A 19,058-nucleotide genomic window follows, 5' to 3' on the forward strand; every position below is an offset into this window, starting at 1 on the left:
AAGAGGCAGAGGCACAGGCAGAGGGGGAAGCAGACTCCATGCAGGGAGCATGACATGGGACTCGATCCGGGGACTCCAGGATCAGCTCTGGGCTAAAGGGTGCGCTATACCGCTGAGTAACCCGGGGTGCCTCTTCATAGCACTTTATATATATCTTCCACATTGTATAATTTTGATCGTGTATTTAATTTTCCATTTACACTATAGTCTCTTGATAGATTTCAAGCTCCTTTTGAGCAGGCTTTATAGGTACTTTATCTTGTTATATCCTGCACTCCAATTTTTCAGTAAGTATCCACTGAGTTATTTAATCTGTGTGTAAGATTGAAAACTCTTGAAACTTCAGGTGTAAGATGTGTGAAGGAAGGAAATTTATTCACCTTTGAATAATATTATGCATTTGTAAGTCTAAAGAAGAGAACAGAGTTTAGTAATTCCAAAACTATTGTCATAAATTTGAAGCTGTAACATAGGGTTTCCTAAACACTCATTAAAACTCATTACCTTATATATCATGTGGCGACTGATTAATTTCTCAAATTAAGAATTTCATGTAGGAGGCACAGATACAACAAAATCTAACAGAGCAACTTCCATGATCTATTTATTATCTTGTCTGTTTTCTGGTTCTGATGATTTGACTGGCTGTTCCATAGGAAACATCCAATGCAGGAAGCAGTAGAGCTGATTACTGCACACTGCCCTCTGGTGAGCCACAAGGGTAATCTAGAGGGGAAAATTGAGGGTTGAGAGTATAACTCACTCTCCATGTCCACGATGCCCACTGGTGCCAAAGAATGATGTCACATTTTGTGATGTGATCACTTCTCTCAATTGTGCTCTCCTGAGTCTACCAATTCTTTCCATGTAGGTCATCAAACGGCCATCAGCTGGTAAAACTTTCCTCTTCGCTTAGCCAAAAATGGATCCAGAATAGTTGTAATGAGTCTTACTAAACCAAGAATTAAAAAAAAAAAATTACTATTACTTCCACCACATTTCCCTGCATCTTCAAATATTGCCAAGGCACTGAATGAAAGCAATGATAAAATATATTCTTCTCAGTTTGTAAGGAAAATGGAGTCTTAGTAATTGCCGTGCTAAATTCTTCTATGTTCTCATTAACAAGTTCTATATAAAAATATAGACCTTTCTCATTCTTAAAGAGAAGTCCAAAACCAAATAACCAACTTAACAGCATTAGAAGTACTGTTTGACTTGGAAGGATCACAAGCATATCTGGCTTTTGACCATATTAATACTGCCATGTTGCTGGGTGATATTCATTTATTCATTACCACTTGACCAAATACCATCTAGGACTGAAGGGATAATTAAAAGTTTCAGAACAGACATGCAACTGCTCAAAACTCATTTTCTAGGAAGGATAAAAACAAATAACCCAGTGACCCAATGAGGTGTTTCATTGGCTTCTGCAATCAACTGTATTTACTGTTTGTGTGCAATGATGTTCATTATTTTCTCATCTTATTCTTTATTTTGGGAAACTACATTTTGTGCGAGTGACACCAGTAATGGGTAATCTTCAAATAGATGGAAATTTCCTTTCTGAAGAAGAAAGAAAAAGACTTGCAGAAACATAGAATAAGTGCCATCTTGTTGTTTTATGGCATGCTAATCTTGTTTAAAAAAGAAAAGTAAAAAAATAAAAATAAAAAAAAGAAAAAAAGAAAAAAGAAAAGTCCTCTTTAATACAAATTTTGACTCCTCAAACTCCAAGAAACAGGCCTTGCTTTAGAAGCATACTCTAACCTTCCAAAATAAAAGTGTAATTTTTCCTTATGTTCTTTATTATGTAGCTGAAAGTTTAAATGATACTTGAACTAAAATCCTTTCTTGACTCTCAATCTTTTAATTTTCTGAGGTTGTTTACATGCAAAGTCCTTAAACTAGTTTTTACTTATTGTTAATTTATGTTACTTTCAAGTGAAAAAACACTCTGTGGGAGGTTTTATACTGGTTTCTCCTGAGTTGTTGCTTAAATGTGGGTAAAGGGATTCCTGAATTCAGAGAGAAGTTTAAATAAAATAGCATGTAAGCTCCTTTGACTTCCAGAATTCTTTTTCCAATGATATCGTACACTGGTGAACAATTTTTAAAAATTTTAAAATATTAGTTATATGTGTAATATGTATTTAAACTGAATCTTTATGCTGTTATATATTATGTAACTGAAAAGGTACCATGAGGAGAAATGGTATAAATAAAATTTGTCTTTCACCACAGAAATAATGTTACTCAGGCTTTGATTACATAACTACCAACTTTATGTCTAGTAACCATTTAATCAAACAGAACATATCCTGCATTTTGCACTGTAGTAAATCTTTCTAAAATAAATATTTACAAATCAAATAGGGAAATGGATAGCACTGTATATGAATCAATACAATATTATAATCTATTATAGGTTCTTTTCTTCTTTTTCTTCTTCTTTCTTCTTCTTCTTCTTTTTCTTCTACTTCTCCTTCTTCTTCTTCTTCTTCTTCTTTCTTCTTCTTCTTCTTCTTCTTCTTCTTCTTCTTCTTCTTCTTCTTCTTCTTCTTCTTCTTCTTTCTTCTTCTTCTTCTCTCTCTCTCTTTTTTTTTTTTATGGATACCAACCAAAACGTGAAAGACAACCACCATGGTCATAGAATTTAAAAGGCTTATTTAAAAATGACTTTGATTAATAGTGTATTTATGCTGTTGACACCTTTTCTTCAAATAGGGCTTTCCAATTTTATTTTATTTTATTTTATTTATTTTATTTTATTATTTATCTTATTTCATTTCATTTCATTTCATTTCGAGAGAGAGTGAGAGAGTGCATGTGTGCTGGTGTGGGTGGTGGTACCAAGGGAGAGAGAGAATCTTAAGCAGGCTCCATGCTCAGAGTGGAGCCTGATGTAGGGCTCTATCTCATGACCCTGAAATCATGACCTGAGCCAAAATCAAGAGTCAAACACTTAACCTGCTGAACCACTTAGGTGCCCCAGGCCCTCCCAACTAAAATAAAAATAAACATTGTTTTAGAGCACTTTTAGCACCATAGCAAAATTGAGTGGAACTATATAGAGTTCCCATATCTCCTTATCTCCACACATACACAACTTCCCTCCTATCCATATCCTACACCAAAGTGGTAAATTTGCCATAATCAGTGAACCAACATTGACGCATCATTATATCCAAAGTCCATAGTTGACATTAGTCACTTAGTGTTATAAATTTTATGTGTATAAGGTATACAAATGTATAATGACATGTATCGTACAGTTATAGCAACATACAGAGCATACTTATTTATCTACTTACCTTCTGAAAGACATCATGGTTACTTCCACTTTTAGCAATTGTTAATAAAGTTGCTATAAAGATCTGTATGCAAGTTTTTTGTGTGGACATATTTCACTAGGGTAAATAACGAGGAGTGTGGTTGCTAGAATGTATGGTAATAGTATTTTTAGTTTTGTAAGGAACTGCCAAACTGTCTTCCCAGGTGACTGTGTTATTTTGCATTCCCACCAGCATTTGGTGTTCTCAGTGTTTTGGATTTTGGCTATTCTAATAGGTGTGTAATGGTATCTCATTGTTTTAATTTGTAAATCCCTAATGACATATGATGTTGAAAATCTTTTCATATTCTTGCCATTTGTACATCTTCTTTGGTGAGGTGTCATTGAAGTTTTTTAATTGAGTTGCTCATTTTCTTATTGTTGAGTTTTAATAGTTCTTTGTATGTTTTGGATAACAGTTGTTTATCAGATGTCTTTTGCAAATGTTTTCTCTAAGATTGTAGCTTGTTATCTCATTCTCCTGACATTGTCTTTTGGAAAGTAGAAGTTTTTAATTTTCATGACTTCTATCTTTACAATATTTCTTTCATAAAAATGCCTTTGGTGTTGTATTTAGAAAGCCATCATCTTGGGATGCTTGGGTGGCTCAGCGGTTTGGCACCTGCCTTCAGCCCAGGGCATGATCCTGGAGACCTGGGATCAAGTCCCACATTGGGCTCCCTGCATGGAGCCTGTTTCTCCCTCTGCCTGTGTCTCTGCCTCTCTCTCTCTCTGTGTCTCTCATGAATAAATAAAATCTTAAAAAAAATAAAAAAGATAAAAAGCCATCACCATACTCAAGTCATCTATGTTATTTCTAGGGGATTATAGTTTTGCATTTCACACTTAGGTCCATGATCCATTTTGAGTCATTTTTTTTGTGTGCAGGGTGTAAGGTCTGTGTCTTGGTTCATTTTTTGCAGAATGTCCAGTTTTTCCAGCATTATTTGTTGAAAAGACTAAGTTTACTCCATTGGATTGCCTTTGTTCCTGTCAATGACCAGTTGACTCTATTTATGTGGGTCTGTTTTCAGACTCTATTCTGATTTGTTTGTCTCATCTTTCACCAATACTAAAGTACTTATTACTGTAGCTTTATAGTAGGTCTTGAAACTGGGTACTGTCAGCCCTCCAATTTTATTATTCTTCAATATTAAGTTGGCTGTTCTGGGTCTTCTGCCTCTCCAAATAAACTTTAGATTCAGTTTGTCAATATCCACAAAATAACTTGCTGATATTTTGGCTAGAATTGCACCGAGTCTATAGATTAAGTTGGGAAGAACTGGCATCTTGACAATATGGAGTCCTTCTATCCATGAACATGGAATTTTCCATTTATTCAGGTTTTTTTTTTATATATAACTTTCATCAGAGTTTTGTAGTTTTCTTCTTATAGGTCTTGTACATATTTTGCTAGGTTTATATTGAAGTATTTTATTTGAAGGAGTGATAATGTAAGTGATAAATATATTTTCAATGTAAATTCTACTTGCGTATTGCTGGTATATAAGAATGTGATTGACTTTTTTATACTAACCTTGTATCTTGCAACCTTGCTATATTCACTTATTAGTTCAGGCGTCTTTGTCCATTTATTCAGATTTCCTATGTAGACAATCCATCTCTCCTTCTCCCTCTGCCCTCCCCCACTCCTCCTCTGGCTTGGAATCTCTCTCTCTCTCTCTCTCTCTCTCTCTCTCTCAATCTCTTAAAAAAATAATAAAATAAAATAGGATAAAAATCCAATAAGAGATAAATAAAAGTCAAGAAATATTTTGGGGTCTAATTTTTACATAGGAGATAGGAAAAGGGATAGGGTAAAAACAGTTTCTCATTTATTTAGGAAATATTTACTTCTTTCTCTTGAGAGACATTGTTTTAGATGTTAAGGATACAAAAATGGCACAAGGTCCAATTAAGATTTTAACTATTGGTGAATTGTGCGAATGAATCAGATATTTGAGATGTATGGAGAATACAGTAGCTTATAAAGATAATAAGATTGCATGGCTATTGTTAAGCAGCTCTACAGAAGGATAATGATCAAAAGCTGGCTGGGAAGTTGAGGAGGCCTCTTTGGTCACATATAAAGAAGCTCTCATTTCCTGCAAGGAGAGGCTGAAGAAAGCTCAGGACCAAGACCAAGACTTTATAGTCAGAATGGCTGAATTTCAAAGATGGTTACATGCCAATCAAGACAGATGGTCCTTGCTAAGCAAAACTGAAATGCTAGGCTTGCCATGGCAGGAAGATGTTGGAAGGGGTAAAGGCTCAAGAAAATAGGCAGGCTGGACTGGATACACAAATATGGCTGGCAGACTGTTTGATGAATATGTTCCACAGGAAGACTCAGTGGATATGCAACTTATCAAGGCTAAAAAGAATATGTTGGTGAGAAAAGCCCCAGGATCTCTAAACAGTAGATTGGTAATGCCAGAGACGATAGTAGGAGAAGTCATTATAGAACTTGACTCATTAATAGCAAAGGAGATGATAGGACCCTGAAACAAAAAGGCCAGAAAGTGGTATCTACCAGCTAGAAGCCAGAGGTGTTCAATTATTTCAATGACCAACAAGTCAGAGTGACAACCAGAATTCACAGGGTTACAGAAAATGTTAATAGAATGTGACTGACCCTAGGGGCAAATAGATGGGCAGTAACAATGGAATCACTCAGCATATACTGGTAGAAGAAATCAAGGATGGATACCTGGGTGCCTGAGTGGCCCCCACATTGTAAATGTCATAATTCCAATATATGGATCTGTGTCAGTTTTCAGGCCCAGATTCCATTAATCAAAATGGCTATGTCCCCATGGGGATGAACCCTGTTATACCATGGCAAATATACCTGGTTATGATTCCCATTGTTTATCCCTAAAAAGATCAAAGGCTATTTACTCAGGAAATGTGTACCCAAACATTTCAAAAATAGTTGGACACTGAGTATTAGTTGACACTGATACCAGGAAGCCTAACACATCATCAAGGCCCCCCAGTTAGAGTGGACACATACGAAAGGCAATTGAAAAAATGGGAGTTCTGTTAGAGGTTTAGCTTATAGTGGGTTCACTGGCTGCAACAGAGACTGCATGGGCCACAAAGCCTAAACTATTGAATATTTGGTCCTTTAGAGAAAAAGTTGCTGACCCTGGATCTAAAGGATGTATGAGTGGTGGTCCCCACTGGATGGGTCATGGAAGATGACCATAGACTACCTCAAGCTCAATCTAATCACAGCCACTGATGATGCCAGATGTGGTATCTTTGTCAGAATTAATTCACTTTGTTAGAGTGGATTAATACAGCCTTAGGTACACAGTATGTAGCCAATGGTCTGGTGAATGCATTTTTTCCTATTTCATTCAGATTATAGGCTCAGAAACCATCCAGTGTACATTCACATGGCAAGCATAATACAATATTAATAAAACAGCAGCAGTAATGAAGTAGAGGAAAAAGGGTTAAAGGGTTTCTTACCATACTGGATATGAGAGGGACTGATGGTTGTTCTCTAGTATATATTATCCCTTCCTCTTTCTTAATAGAATCCTTGAGTTTTAGCAGGCTGCAAAAGCTGCTCAGCTGAAGAGGGCATTTCCCAGCTTCCCTCGTAACATGACTATATGGCAAAATTCTAGTCAATGGGATGTGAATTGAAATGTATGCCTTCTGTGCCCTCCACTTAAAAAGAGGTATTACCTTCACTTCCTCCATTCCTTTTTTCTTCCAGTTAGAATGCAGATGTGATGGCGGGGGCTGGATCATATTAATTAGATCATGCAAAGAAAGCCATGTGTTAAAAATGAGAGAATAACAAGATGTAAGGAGAGTGGGTTGGATCTTCATGGAGCCTCCATACCAGCCCTAAATTACTATGCTTATGTTTGCATGGAGATAGAAATCAAGACTTCTATTATTTAAGCCATTACTATTTTTCAGTCTGTTAAAATTGCTGAAACTAGTGTCCTAACTAATGCAGATTATGCAAAAGCAATTAAGTGAGGTTGGATAAAAAGGTTTTGTGGAAGATGGATAATGAGTTTGTTCTGGAACATATAATTTGCCAGTGGGACATCTATGTGCATGTCTCATAGGCAGCTCTAAAGTGTATTCTGAGCTAAAAAGATAATTCTGGGCTTAAAAAAAAACTTCTATGGGATCATAGGTGGATAATATGAATGGGTTTTATGGACATGTAGGATGTATTAATGTAGATTGAGCAAGAAGATTTTATACAGAAGACACCAGTGTATTCCAGAATCATTTGCCTTAAGGAGATAAAGTGTGTGGAGAATAGAAAAAATTACTCACAGAGAATGGCCAAATCTGAGTGAGAAGAGAATAAAGGAGGGAGACTTGCAGACAGCTAATTGAGGTAGAGGGTAAAGGAAGATGACCCTATGAATTGGAATGAAGACAATAAGAATGGTCTGAAGAGTCAGACAATCAGTAGAGAATAATTTTGTTGAGGTCGATGGGGGAGTGGATTTCTATAGAGACAGTCACTGGTAGTCTCAAATCCATGTATATTTTAGTCAATACATATAACTGGGAACTATTTATCTATCTTACACTTACATGCAGTAATGTTAAGCATATTCATGTCACTATAGATTGTTAACAATAAATCTTCATGCTACATAAACTTGGAGAACATGTTGCCTATCCAATATTTAACACAGACATCAAGGATTCATAGCATTTTACTGGAAAACGAAGAGCATATCATTGTTCATACTCCTTGTAACAGGGTTCATATAATCCATATTTTACTCAGGAGCCTGATTATCAAGTATTTTCATAAGAACCTAGATTTGGGGTATCTTATAAATCTAATTTTTCAAAAAAATAAGTTTGTTAAGGTAAAGCTAATTTTATTGTTGCTTAATCTTTAGGTATTATTATTATCTAAAGGCATTATTAACCTTTGTTACATTGTAACTTTTGGTAGAAAAATTAGGCAAACTATCATAATTATAGTGTTTAAGATACACATCATAAGCAAAGATTCTGAGAAAGGTATTAAAATAACAAAATCTTATAATATGAATAGCAGGCAAAACAATGCCTTAGCTTTTAGAGAATTTACCTTTCCCCTCCCAAAAGCAGTGGGTATCTGGCTTATTGCTAGAAACAGATTTAGACGCTGCAGGTTTGATACATCCTGTACCTTAACATTCTTGTAACTTTTTATCCTTATAATTATGCTTTTGAACTTAGAAAATTATTATCAAAGCAAAATTGACTAGTCTTTTATTTATTTATAATTTACAGTGCTGCCAGGTACTCTTGAATTGACAATATAAGAAATGCACAGGCAGAGTCAGACTCTGATAGGGCTAACTTTCTTTCAGATTTTGGGATGATTTTTTTTCCTACTCTAGGTTAATGTTTGGTTTAAGGATACAAAATTCTCTTTAACATCAGAATTATTTAATATCTAACTTAAAAGAAGAGAAATAAATGGAAAGGCTTTCCACTGTTCATATGTAATACTTGGCTTCTCTGGTCAACTTAAAAGAGTGATCAAACTCTCAGGAGAATGCTGAGTAGGGTTCCATCATGTTCTTTTAAACCCCATTTTTCAAACTTCAGAGTTTTCTCATGATGTGTTAATTTTGTGGTTGCACCAAAACTTTTGAAAAAATTTAATTTAAATTCAATTTATCTTTGTTGTCTTGCATGGCTTTCTGCCCAGACTATTGCTTGTTCCATCTGCATAAGTGGTACAGCAACTTCTAAAGAAGCAATATAATGGTTTAATATAGATGCAAAGCCTAGCTTACTTTTTGATTTTTCAGTATCATCATAAAAAGTAGTGTTTAGCAGCCAGAGATGTGACATGCAAGTATTGGAAATAATGTGAATAATTTAGGTGTTAGAATTAATTCAAAAATGTAAAAAATATTCCAGCATTGATTTTTAATGTTTTTAGAAAGTTTAATTCCACTGACTCCTTTTTATAAAGGATAGAATGGAGAGTAAAGGCAGTAGAGTGGACACATGTGCTTCCCATCTATAGTCACCATATATCTGAGTTATTTGGAGATCATAGTTAAAGGCGACTGATCATGTAAATTAAATTAGTTTCTATCAACTTATTATAATGATTACATGGATGAAATGATGGCTTCTCTTGTATCTTTTTCTGGCTTGGGACTTCTGTTGTACTGTAATAGAAGCAGTTCATATTTTTTAAAGACATATAGTTGACATACAATATTATATTAGTTTCAGGTGTACAACATAGTGATTCAACATTTATGTACATTATAAAATAATCAGGACAAGTCTGGTTACCATCTGTCACCAGATTTGATTTGTTTGTTTTGTTTTTTAGATTCCATATGTAAGTGAAATCATATTATATTTGTCTTTCTTTGTCTTATTTAGCATAATGCCTTCTAAGTCCATCCATGTTGGTGCAGATGGCAAGATCCTATTCTTTTTTATAGCTGAGTAATATTCCACTATATATGTTTCACAACATCTTTATCCATTCATCTATTGATGGACACTTGGGTTGCTTCCACATCTTGGCTGTTGTAGATAAAGCTGCAGTAAAATAGGGCTGCATATATCTTTTCAAACTAGTGTTTCCATTTTTTTTCTCATATACCCGGAAGTAGAATTGCTGGATTATATGGTACTGCTATTTTTAATTTCTTGAGGAACCTCCATACTATTCTCCATAGTGTCTATATCAATTTATTTTCCCATCAAAAGTGCATGAAAGTTCCTTTTCTCTAGATACCCACCAACACTTATTATTTCTTATCTTTTTATACTAGCCATTCGGATAGGTGTGAGGTGATATTTCATTGTAGCTTTGATTTGCAAATTTTCCTGATGATTGGTGATGCTGAACACTTTTCCATGTCTGTTGACCACTGTATGTCTTTGAAAAAATGTCTGTTCAAGTCCTCTTCTCATTTGTTAATCATATTTTTTTGGTGTTCAGTCATATAAATTCTTTATATATTTTGGATATTAACCCTTTATTAGATACATCATTTGCAAATATCTTCTCTCATTCAGTAGGTTGCCTTTTTATTTTGTTGGTTGTTTCTTTCATTGTGAGAAAGCTTTTTAGACATTAAAGGAGTGGTTCTTGTTCAGCTATGAATCAAGCCAAACTGTGCAAACCAAAATGGTGGCTAATGACAATGTACAAATGAGTGTGAGGTTAGGGATTACGTATCTCCTATATAATGGAGATTTCCTAAATGCATTAGGTGCTGTACAGAATTCAAAGGAGACCTGATTAGAGGAGGGGCCAGTAAGGTGCTTATTAAAGACTTTCACAGTTTACTCTTTCCATCTATTTTATATAATATTACAAATCTATACTTGAAATAATTTCTATTGGTTTAATGTGAAAGCTGAGTATCATAAATCTTAAAGAACTGCTCTCAGGGACATTATATCATTTTTAATCTCATTCTGGCATGAACATGGCATGGAAAGGGAAGAAAGTAGAAAAGTTCTTTTCCATTTTAAGAAAATGACAAGTAGTCATTTTCTGACATTTGATATGAAGCTAGAGATACAAAATCCTTCTACCAGTTAAAAGACTTGAGATGAAAGTAACAGAAAACCTAATTTAAACTGGATTGAATAATAAATGGAAATTGTTTAGATAAATGAAAAGTCTCATGGAGGTGAGAGAAGCTTTAGAACTGATCTGATCAAAGCTTCAGCTCCATTTCTCTGAGTTATATCAGTTTTGTTCTACAATCTGTATCTGCTTTTATCCTCAGACTAGTTTCCTTCATGGTCACAAGATGACTGTTAAAAGTAGAAATTACATGCTCTTCACTTATATCTTCAGGAAAATAGAGAATTCCTTCTAACAACTACTGAACAATGGTCCTGAGTATTGTGCTTGTCAGATCATCCCTGAAACAATTCTTATGGTTTGGGTAATGCCATAGTTGACTAAGACTGGATTTGCCAGCCCCCATTAATTGCGATGTGGCGTTTGGCGAAAGAGTGAAATTCATGTTTGGATAACAACTACCATGCCCACTGTAGTATACCCTTTTGCTGACCAACCACTGTAATTAGTAAGTGTAATTAATGAACATATTCTGTCTCTCCAAAGTGTTTTAGCTTCATCTGGAGTTCCACAGGTTCTAATAACCAGTGACAAGTTACCTAATCCCAACAAATGCAAAATGCAATGGAAGAGAAAGGACACAGTAATTGCAATGAAAACTCCCAACTAAAAAGAGTATATCTGGAAACTACATAGTAGTCACTGATCCTTGTCATACTCTATAGATAGGAATAGTGAGGACTCCTGAATGGCAGTGGTATGAGTTCTTTGGGCAGGTACTGTTTTGCTCTCAGTGTCCTTTATGGCCCCATCTGAGCTGGTCATTGGGGAAGATGCTCTTTTCAAGAGGTTATACTATTTTGGCAGCTTATTTCCTATTAGGTTGAGTGCAGAAGTCTGAGGACTGTTTTAAGATTAAATAGTCATCATGGGCTATTATTGGTCAGGCTTGAGGTTTATTTAATAATCTATTTTCCCATTAAGTTTTTGAACTATTTTCTTCTTGTTACTTCTGTAGGCAAGTGACAATAGACAGAGACCATATATAGTCTAACTTTTTGTATCTTGGAATTTCTCCTTCCTAGTAGCTCTTCATACTTTGCCAGTCTGAATTTAGTTTAATGCACCCATCTTGAGATCTCAGTTTAATGGCATCTGCCCTGGGAATATTCTAAAAAGGAACTTGCAGTGTGGAGAAAAAGGCACAAATAATCTATCCTTATTTCCGTAATTAACATGATGTCTCCAGTCACCTCCATAATGAACGTGATTCTCCCTTTAGTTAAGCAGAAATTAAACTGTTTCATTTTTGGCATATTGAAAATTATTAGGATTTTAGACATTTTTTTTGTTTGAGGTCTGAAGGGTGCTGTTCCTGAAAGTGTAAACTACAGTTTGCTAACTTCTTATAACCTTGGTCATCCAAGGCAGGGACTGTCTCTGAAATACTTTATTCAATATACATATCATGAACACTGCTAGTTCATCAATAAGAGCCAATTTATAACATCCATCAAGCTAATAGAAAACCCATAATTTCACTAATGAAAACCCACTTATAACATCAATTGATTAACAAGGTCTCAGGTATTAATGGAAGATAATGATAGTAGAAGCATTTATTGTTCTTATGTTTGGAATGCAGCCTTTCTGATTAAGTGCCAGATGAATACATCTAAAGTGCAAATTCTAGATTATGGTAACTGACAACCATTAGAGGGTAAAGTAAGTTAAGCAGCACATATGTGCACATTATATCACATAATGTACATCAAAGTATTTTGAGGTGAAGTAAAATAGTAACAAATTCAAACTGACTTAACCAACATTTAATACACTATTCAGTATTTAATACTGAGGATCAGTAGCAAAAAAATCAAAGTCTATGTTGATTTGATTTGAAAGCTCACATAATGGAACAATCTGGTACAGGAGAAGAAAGAGGTCAGAAAAGTGCTTATTTAAAAATTTCACAGTTTGTACTTTACATCCTTTTGCTTATATACAATATTATAGATCTTTGTTTATTTGATTAGGGTTTCAGCTCCATTTCTCTTTCATTTTTTCAGTTGCCAGATGACTGCCTTCAGCAACAAGGATCATATGCTTTCTCATTCACATCAGGAGGGAGAAAGGGAGCCACAGCACACAATTTTGGGGCAAAAGTTCAATGATTGGTGTTCAATCCCACTCCATTTGTGGGCCAAGGGAACATCATGGGTCAGGATTATCCTGATTGGATTAACTTTGGGATAAGGATGAGGTTAATTCCACCTAAACTTCTGAGGCGTGTCCTGCACAATGTGGAAAGAATGAAACAGATTTTGAGAAGGCAGAAAAAATATAGGAAAGAACTGAAGATGTATTCCAGGTTTCTGATGCCATTCAAAGATGTAGGGGATTCAGGAGGAAGGTGGTACACTTGCCGATAAGAAAGAAACACTACAACTTAGTACTGTTGCAGTCACCCACAGAAATAAGATGGGTGCCCTCCTAAAATTTGGTTCACCTTTCAAGATTTCTGATACCATGCATCACAAGAGAGTGTAAGTTTATAAGTCACAAAATGAGAATTTCTAGGAAGAGGAGGGCAGGCTTTCCAAACAAATCCAACATGGCGGGGAGAGGATGCAGGGAGGTTGGGAGAAAGACTGGCCTTTGGGGATTTTATGGTGACTAGGGCTTGATACTAGGGTGAAAATTCCTACACAGAGGCCACAACTTGTGTGGCTTGAATTACCCACCGGCACCAAAGAAGGGAGCACCCAGGATTTCTTATCAGCCTGCCCAGATGTAGGGCAAGAGGGAATGGATGAAAGATTGAAAGTTGTCAACCATCAAACTGCCAAACATCAACTATGGAGTCGGAGTCTTTATTACCTGTGTTTAGAGTTTTATTTATTCCGACAAGAAAATAATATAATTTTTATATGTTTATATGCTTTGAAAATGATTTTATTGGACATTTGCTTTCTCAATATTTGTTTGCCAATTTCATGACTACCACCTCAACTCAAGCTTCCATAATTCTTCATTCTAGCTATCAGTCTTCTAACTGGTTTCTTTGTTTTTCCAGAGAAAAACCTATTCCCTGTCTAATAACCCATCCTGTGCACTGCTGCTGAAGGAATTCTCCCCAACCCTGCTTAAACAATCCATTAGTTTTCTACTGCCTTCAGAATAGATTTCAAACTCCTTAGCGGTTTATAAAATTCTTCATCCATCTTGACCTACCTATAGTTCCCATTTCTCCTGCCACATTCCCACACATCACATCATCTTTGCTTCCATTATATCTCCCTACACACGACACTTACCTCCACAGTTCCTAGTCAAGGAGATACATACCAAGGTACGGGTACTTTTGTTGGAAACACACTTCGTTTCTTTTTAGGTTGTCCAAATCCTTTGGATTATTCAAGACTCATCTTAAGCTTTACTTTTTATGAGAAGTACTTCCTGTTTAACACAGGTTGAATATGGTGCTCCTCCTCCACATTTTAATGATAATCTTGATTTCAGTGCTGGTTATTACACTATTTTATTGTCTACATCTTTCTCCAAACTTGATCCTCTTGGGGGTAAGGAACCGTGTTTCTGAGCTCAGAAGGTCACAATCTATTAGGATAATGGGCCTGTAGCCTGCAGATATATACATAACAAAGATAAATAATAATGCCAGATGGCTTATGAAAAATACTCTGACAAGAAATAGAGCCATAAGTTCTAATACTCTTAAGTTCTAAGGAGATAAGAGGCACTATAGAGAAATTAGGACCTTCATACATTGCTAGTAGGAATGTAAAAATTGTACAGCCATTTTGGAAAACAATCTGGCAGTTTCTCAAAAGGTTAAGCATAGAATTAGCATATGAGACAGCAATTTTATTCCTAGGTATATATAGCCATGAAAATATTATCTTGACACAATAACTTTGTATGAATGTTCATAGAAACGTTATTCCTAATACCCTCAAAATGGAAACAACCCAAATGTTCACCATTGTATGGACAAATGAACTTTGAAAATCTGATGTGAAGTGAAGGCAGCCAGAAAAGACTACCTGTTACATGATCGCATTCATATGAAATGTCCAGAACAGGCAAATCTAAAGACATAAAGTGGATTAGTGCTTGTCTAGGCCAAAGGGGCAGGGAATAGGAGGGATGAAGTGTGACTGACAAAAGGCATGAGGTATCTTTTTGAGGTGACAAAAATGTTCTGAGGTTGATTGTGGTGATGGTTGAACAATTCTGTAAATATACTAAAACCCACTAAATTTATACTTAATAAAAAAGAAAGAGCACAGATTACTGTGTGAAGGAGAGAAAGACTTCACAGAATTGGTGAAATTTGGATTCAGTGATGAACAAATGATGTGAAAAGCAGAGGCAGTGTGCTGTAGGGAAATCAACAAATGCTTTCGTTGGGCAGAACTGGCTTGGAATCCTGCTCTGCCACTTGGTCAAATTACCCTCTCTAGGGATAGCCCGGGTGGCTCAGCGGCTTAGCGCTGCCTTTGGCCTGGGGCATGATCCTGGAGACCTGGGATCGAGTCCCACATCAGGCTCCCTGCATGGAGCCTGCTTCTCCCTCTGCTTGTGTCTCTGCCTCTCTCTGTTTCTCTCATGAATAAATAAATAAAATCTTAAAAAAAAATTACCCTCTCTAGCTCTTTAGCATTGTTTCTCCCTTTATCCTTACCAAAAAAGTGAATATATTAATGTAATATATTAATGTAATTACTTCGGAGGATGTGATGACAAATCAGATAATAGATTTAAAATATTTAGCCAGGCACATAAGATAATTATGGCAGGCACATAGCAAGTATTTAATAAATATCAGCTTCTATTATTATGTTCGTTTAATTAATCTTAAATATTGGATTAGGTGGGACAGAGGAAACATATAGATCTATCAATGAAAACTCTCAGAAACTCATCTGAGGTTCCAGTTGAAAGGGATATGAGATACAAAATGATATAAAGGTAATTGTACTCAGTTTAAGAAACGTTTATTAAATACCTTTCTTTTAATCACTAAAAACTGTGATATTGCTGCATATACAAAGACTAATAAGTAGATTGAGATACATACAAATGAAAAGCAGTCTCTGATGTGGTGGTGTAGTAGATGGGTAAATAAATTTGTTTAAGGAAGCATCATACTTGCTATAAGAGAAACTTGTTCACTGTGCACATGACGATGGAGGACAGAAAAACTGGATATAGAAGAGTGACATTTGTTCTCAACTACTCACTAACCACTTAAGCCTGCACTAACTGGAGAATTGTTAGGATTCCTTGCTGACATTTTCCACCTCGAGTACACAGCAGAGATTATTAAAGGCTTGAGTTGATTTTGTTCAGTGGAAAGATGAGAAAAATAACATCCAAAATGTTAAAGAATGCCTGTTAATTTGATGACTGTGAATATTCCAGAGACTTATGCCCAAAGTTCCCAGATTACTTGTCTATCTTTCTTACTAGACTATAAACTCCTTGCAGGCAAACATCTTGAATGTATCTGGTCCATTCTCCAATTGCCAGCAGGCCAAGTATACATTTAATAAAAAATTGTTAAATGAGTGTTCCTCAAATCCCTCCCTTGTCAAAAATGGAAGACTCTTTAACGAGTGACCAGCCAGTTGACTGTTTAACAGTTACACTTTGAAATGGACAACCCCCCCCCCCCAAAAAAAAAACAACCCCTATATAATCATGTTTCCTTTCAAATAAAACCCTGACAGTTATGTCATTCTCTTTTCTTTTCCTTCAGGAGGAATTATTTGATTGAAGGCTTGGAAAAAAGTGGGTGGCTTGGCAGCTGAAAATAAACTCCCTCTGAAACAAAGATGGCATGTATAAATTGCTGTGATCTGGAGCTGAGGCCAAGAACAAAAAATAATTCTTGAGCAGTCTTCCCCTTAATGTCATAGGGTCTGGAGAGGCTCTGGGCTTCGGTGCATTCCGTTGCACGCAAAGATGAACTGGAACCGTTATCCAGTCAACTGTTTCTTGAGCACTTACTACCTGTCAGGCATTTAGCTAAGATGGTTGTTGTTGTTGTTTTTTTTTTTAATTGAACTCTGCCTGGAGGTGGTGAAAACATCAGGCGGGGCTTTTCTCAGCAACAATCCTGCAGAATCCCAGAGGGGAGTATCATTTTGGGGGGAGGGTTTTATCTGCATGCATTAGGCGTAGCCACTGGGCCTGTCACTCGTGAGGAAGGAGAAGCTGAAGCTAACAGGAGGTGCTTCCTGCGTCCCCCTCCTTTGCAGAAGGCAACCCCCGGTGGGCTGCTCTAGCCATTGGAGGGAGGCGTGGCTTTAAGGAGGCGTGGCTCTAAAGACGCGGGCCCCCGGCTTGGATGGACCACGTGACGCGCGTCCGGGCGTTGAGTGACAGGCGCAGCTTTGGGCGGGCCTTGGAGGAAATCAACTTCCGGGGGCAGAGGTGTTCGAAGCCGGGTGGTGCGTGGGGTGTCCCAAGTGGTGTGGCTGGGGTCGCCGCGGTTCCCCACCCCCGTCCCCCCCCCCGCGCCCCCCGCCACGGGCTTGGGGTCGTGCCCCGGGTGTGCGCGTGCGGGGCAGTGTGCCGGGGCTCACCTGGCAGCGTGGGGGAGCGGCGCGGCGGCGGCGGCGGCGGCGGCCAGAGCGGGGAGCAGGTAAATGGACGCTCGCCTTCCGGGCCTGGGGCTGGGGGCCGGGGCGGCGCGCCCCGAGGCGGCCTGGGCGCGGGCGGGGAGCGCGGCCGGGTTCCGCCTGGCGCAGGCGCGGGAGTCGGAGCCGGACCCGGAGCGCGCTGACCCGGTGCCGGCGGGTTCCGGCCCCTGCACGTTCCAGAGTCGAGGATTTCCGAACGCCCGCGGACCAGGACACGTGATCGTTTGTGTCACCGAAGCTCCCACCGAGCGGAGACTGCGGTCCCCGGCGAGTCTTCTCAGCGATGTCGCCCGGGTTGGTGCCCCCCGCCACTCCGCGGTGGACACCGGCGTAGAGCCCCACGACGTCCGCCAGCCACATTCCCGTAGTTACTCTGGGCCACAGGTTGCAGTCCCAGCGGCATGCGGGGGGGCTAAGGCGGGAGCCAGTAACTTTCCAAGTGGTGAGGCATATTCTTCATCCCTCATAGCGCGCCCCCCTTTTCCGCACAATAAAGATGTCTCTTCCGTCTGTCTGCCCGTGGTGTGTACTGTGGTGGAAAGCTCTGGACACGAAGCCTATTTGTGGCTTCCCTTTAAGGAGTGGTAGCCCTATGAAGAGCAGTTCTGGATGTCTTCTTGGTAGGATGCTGCTGCTGCTGCTGCTGCTGCTCCTCCTCCTCCTCTCACTTGCATCCATGAGGGGCGTTGGGGCAGAGCCTGATTTCCTGGAGGGTAAAGTCCTGGCCACAGCTGTAGGTGACTCAGCGGCCCCTTAAGAATTCCGACTCCTTTCCTTCCCTTCTCGTCTGAAATGTACACATACTGATGCCACCTTCCTCTCCAAATATGTGTATCCAGGCGGTCGTTGGGTGAGGGCTTTTGGGAGTAGCGTTTGCATGTTGCCTGGTGGAGTGATGGGGTTCGGCTAACATTTCACCCTACAGGGTAAGGTAAAATGGCCAGAATATCTAGTTGGGTGGGAGAACAGGGAGTGGCAATAGATTCACTTTGTTCTCTGACATCAGAGAGCTCTACACTTCTGATCATCCTGTTTGCCATGTGCTGTAATTTCTGTTGCAATGAAGGAATTGGCATACATACTGTACCTGTTAGGTAAATGGAGCATATGGAGCATGGGGGATGCCAGGGAGAGTGCACCTGTGTGGGGTGCTGGCTGGCCAGTAAAGTGTGTGGTCCGCAATCGCCCTGGTTACAGAGTTGACTGGCTAGGAAAGTTGTTCTGTGGGCTTGGAAATCTTATTACGAATTGGTATCCTAGCAACAGTATAAGCCAAATGGAATAAACATAAAACAGTGATGGAAGTTACAATTTACCTCTTATTACATGGAAAAATGTATCTTCTTATTGGAGTAATCAGCTCAAAACTTCTGAGAGCTTTTTGTAATCATCTTAATACCAGTCAGAAAGAAACTGCAGAGTCATCAGAGAGGGACAGCACTTACTTTTTTCGGTGACAGTAAAACAGCAACAATAATAATAATAATTAGCT

The 19,058-nt window shown here is 38.1% G+C and overlaps 1 protein-coding gene and 1 long non-coding RNA gene across 9 annotated transcripts in view; both read left to right on the forward strand.

Moving 5' to 3' along the window:
- The window catches only part of LOC111092832, a 42,609-nt gene extending 25,859 nt beyond the window's left edge, over positions 1-16,750 (forward strand). For 2 of the 3 annotated variants that reach the window (XR_005379982.1, XR_005379983.1), the window contains exon 4: positions 12,968-13,824. This is a non-coding gene — a long non-coding RNA (uncharacterized LOC111092832). Of the gene's footprint in view, positions 1-12,967; positions 13,825-16,680 lie in introns of those variants that run through there. The other variant, XR_005379984.1, reaches the window with a different exon arrangement.
- Positions 16,751-17,362: 612 nt separating this feature from the next.
- The window catches only part of CCDC91 (coiled-coil domain containing 91), a 332,875-nt gene continuing 331,179 nt past the window's right edge, over positions 17,363-19,058 (forward strand). For all 6 annotated transcript variants that reach the window (XR_005379978.1, XR_005379979.1, XR_005379981.1 and 3 more), the window contains exon 1: positions 17,363-17,568. The gene's annotated coding sequence lies outside the window, so the exon portion shown is untranslated. The remainder of the gene's footprint in view (positions 17,569-19,058) is intronic.

Source organism: Canis lupus, chromosome 27, assembly GCF_011100685.1.
Source record: "Canis lupus familiaris isolate Mischka breed German Shepherd chromosome 27, alternate assembly UU_Cfam_GSD_1.0, whole genome shotgun sequence".
In the NCBI taxonomy this organism is placed as follows: domain Eukaryota; kingdom Metazoa; phylum Chordata; class Mammalia; order Carnivora; family Canidae; genus Canis; species Canis lupus.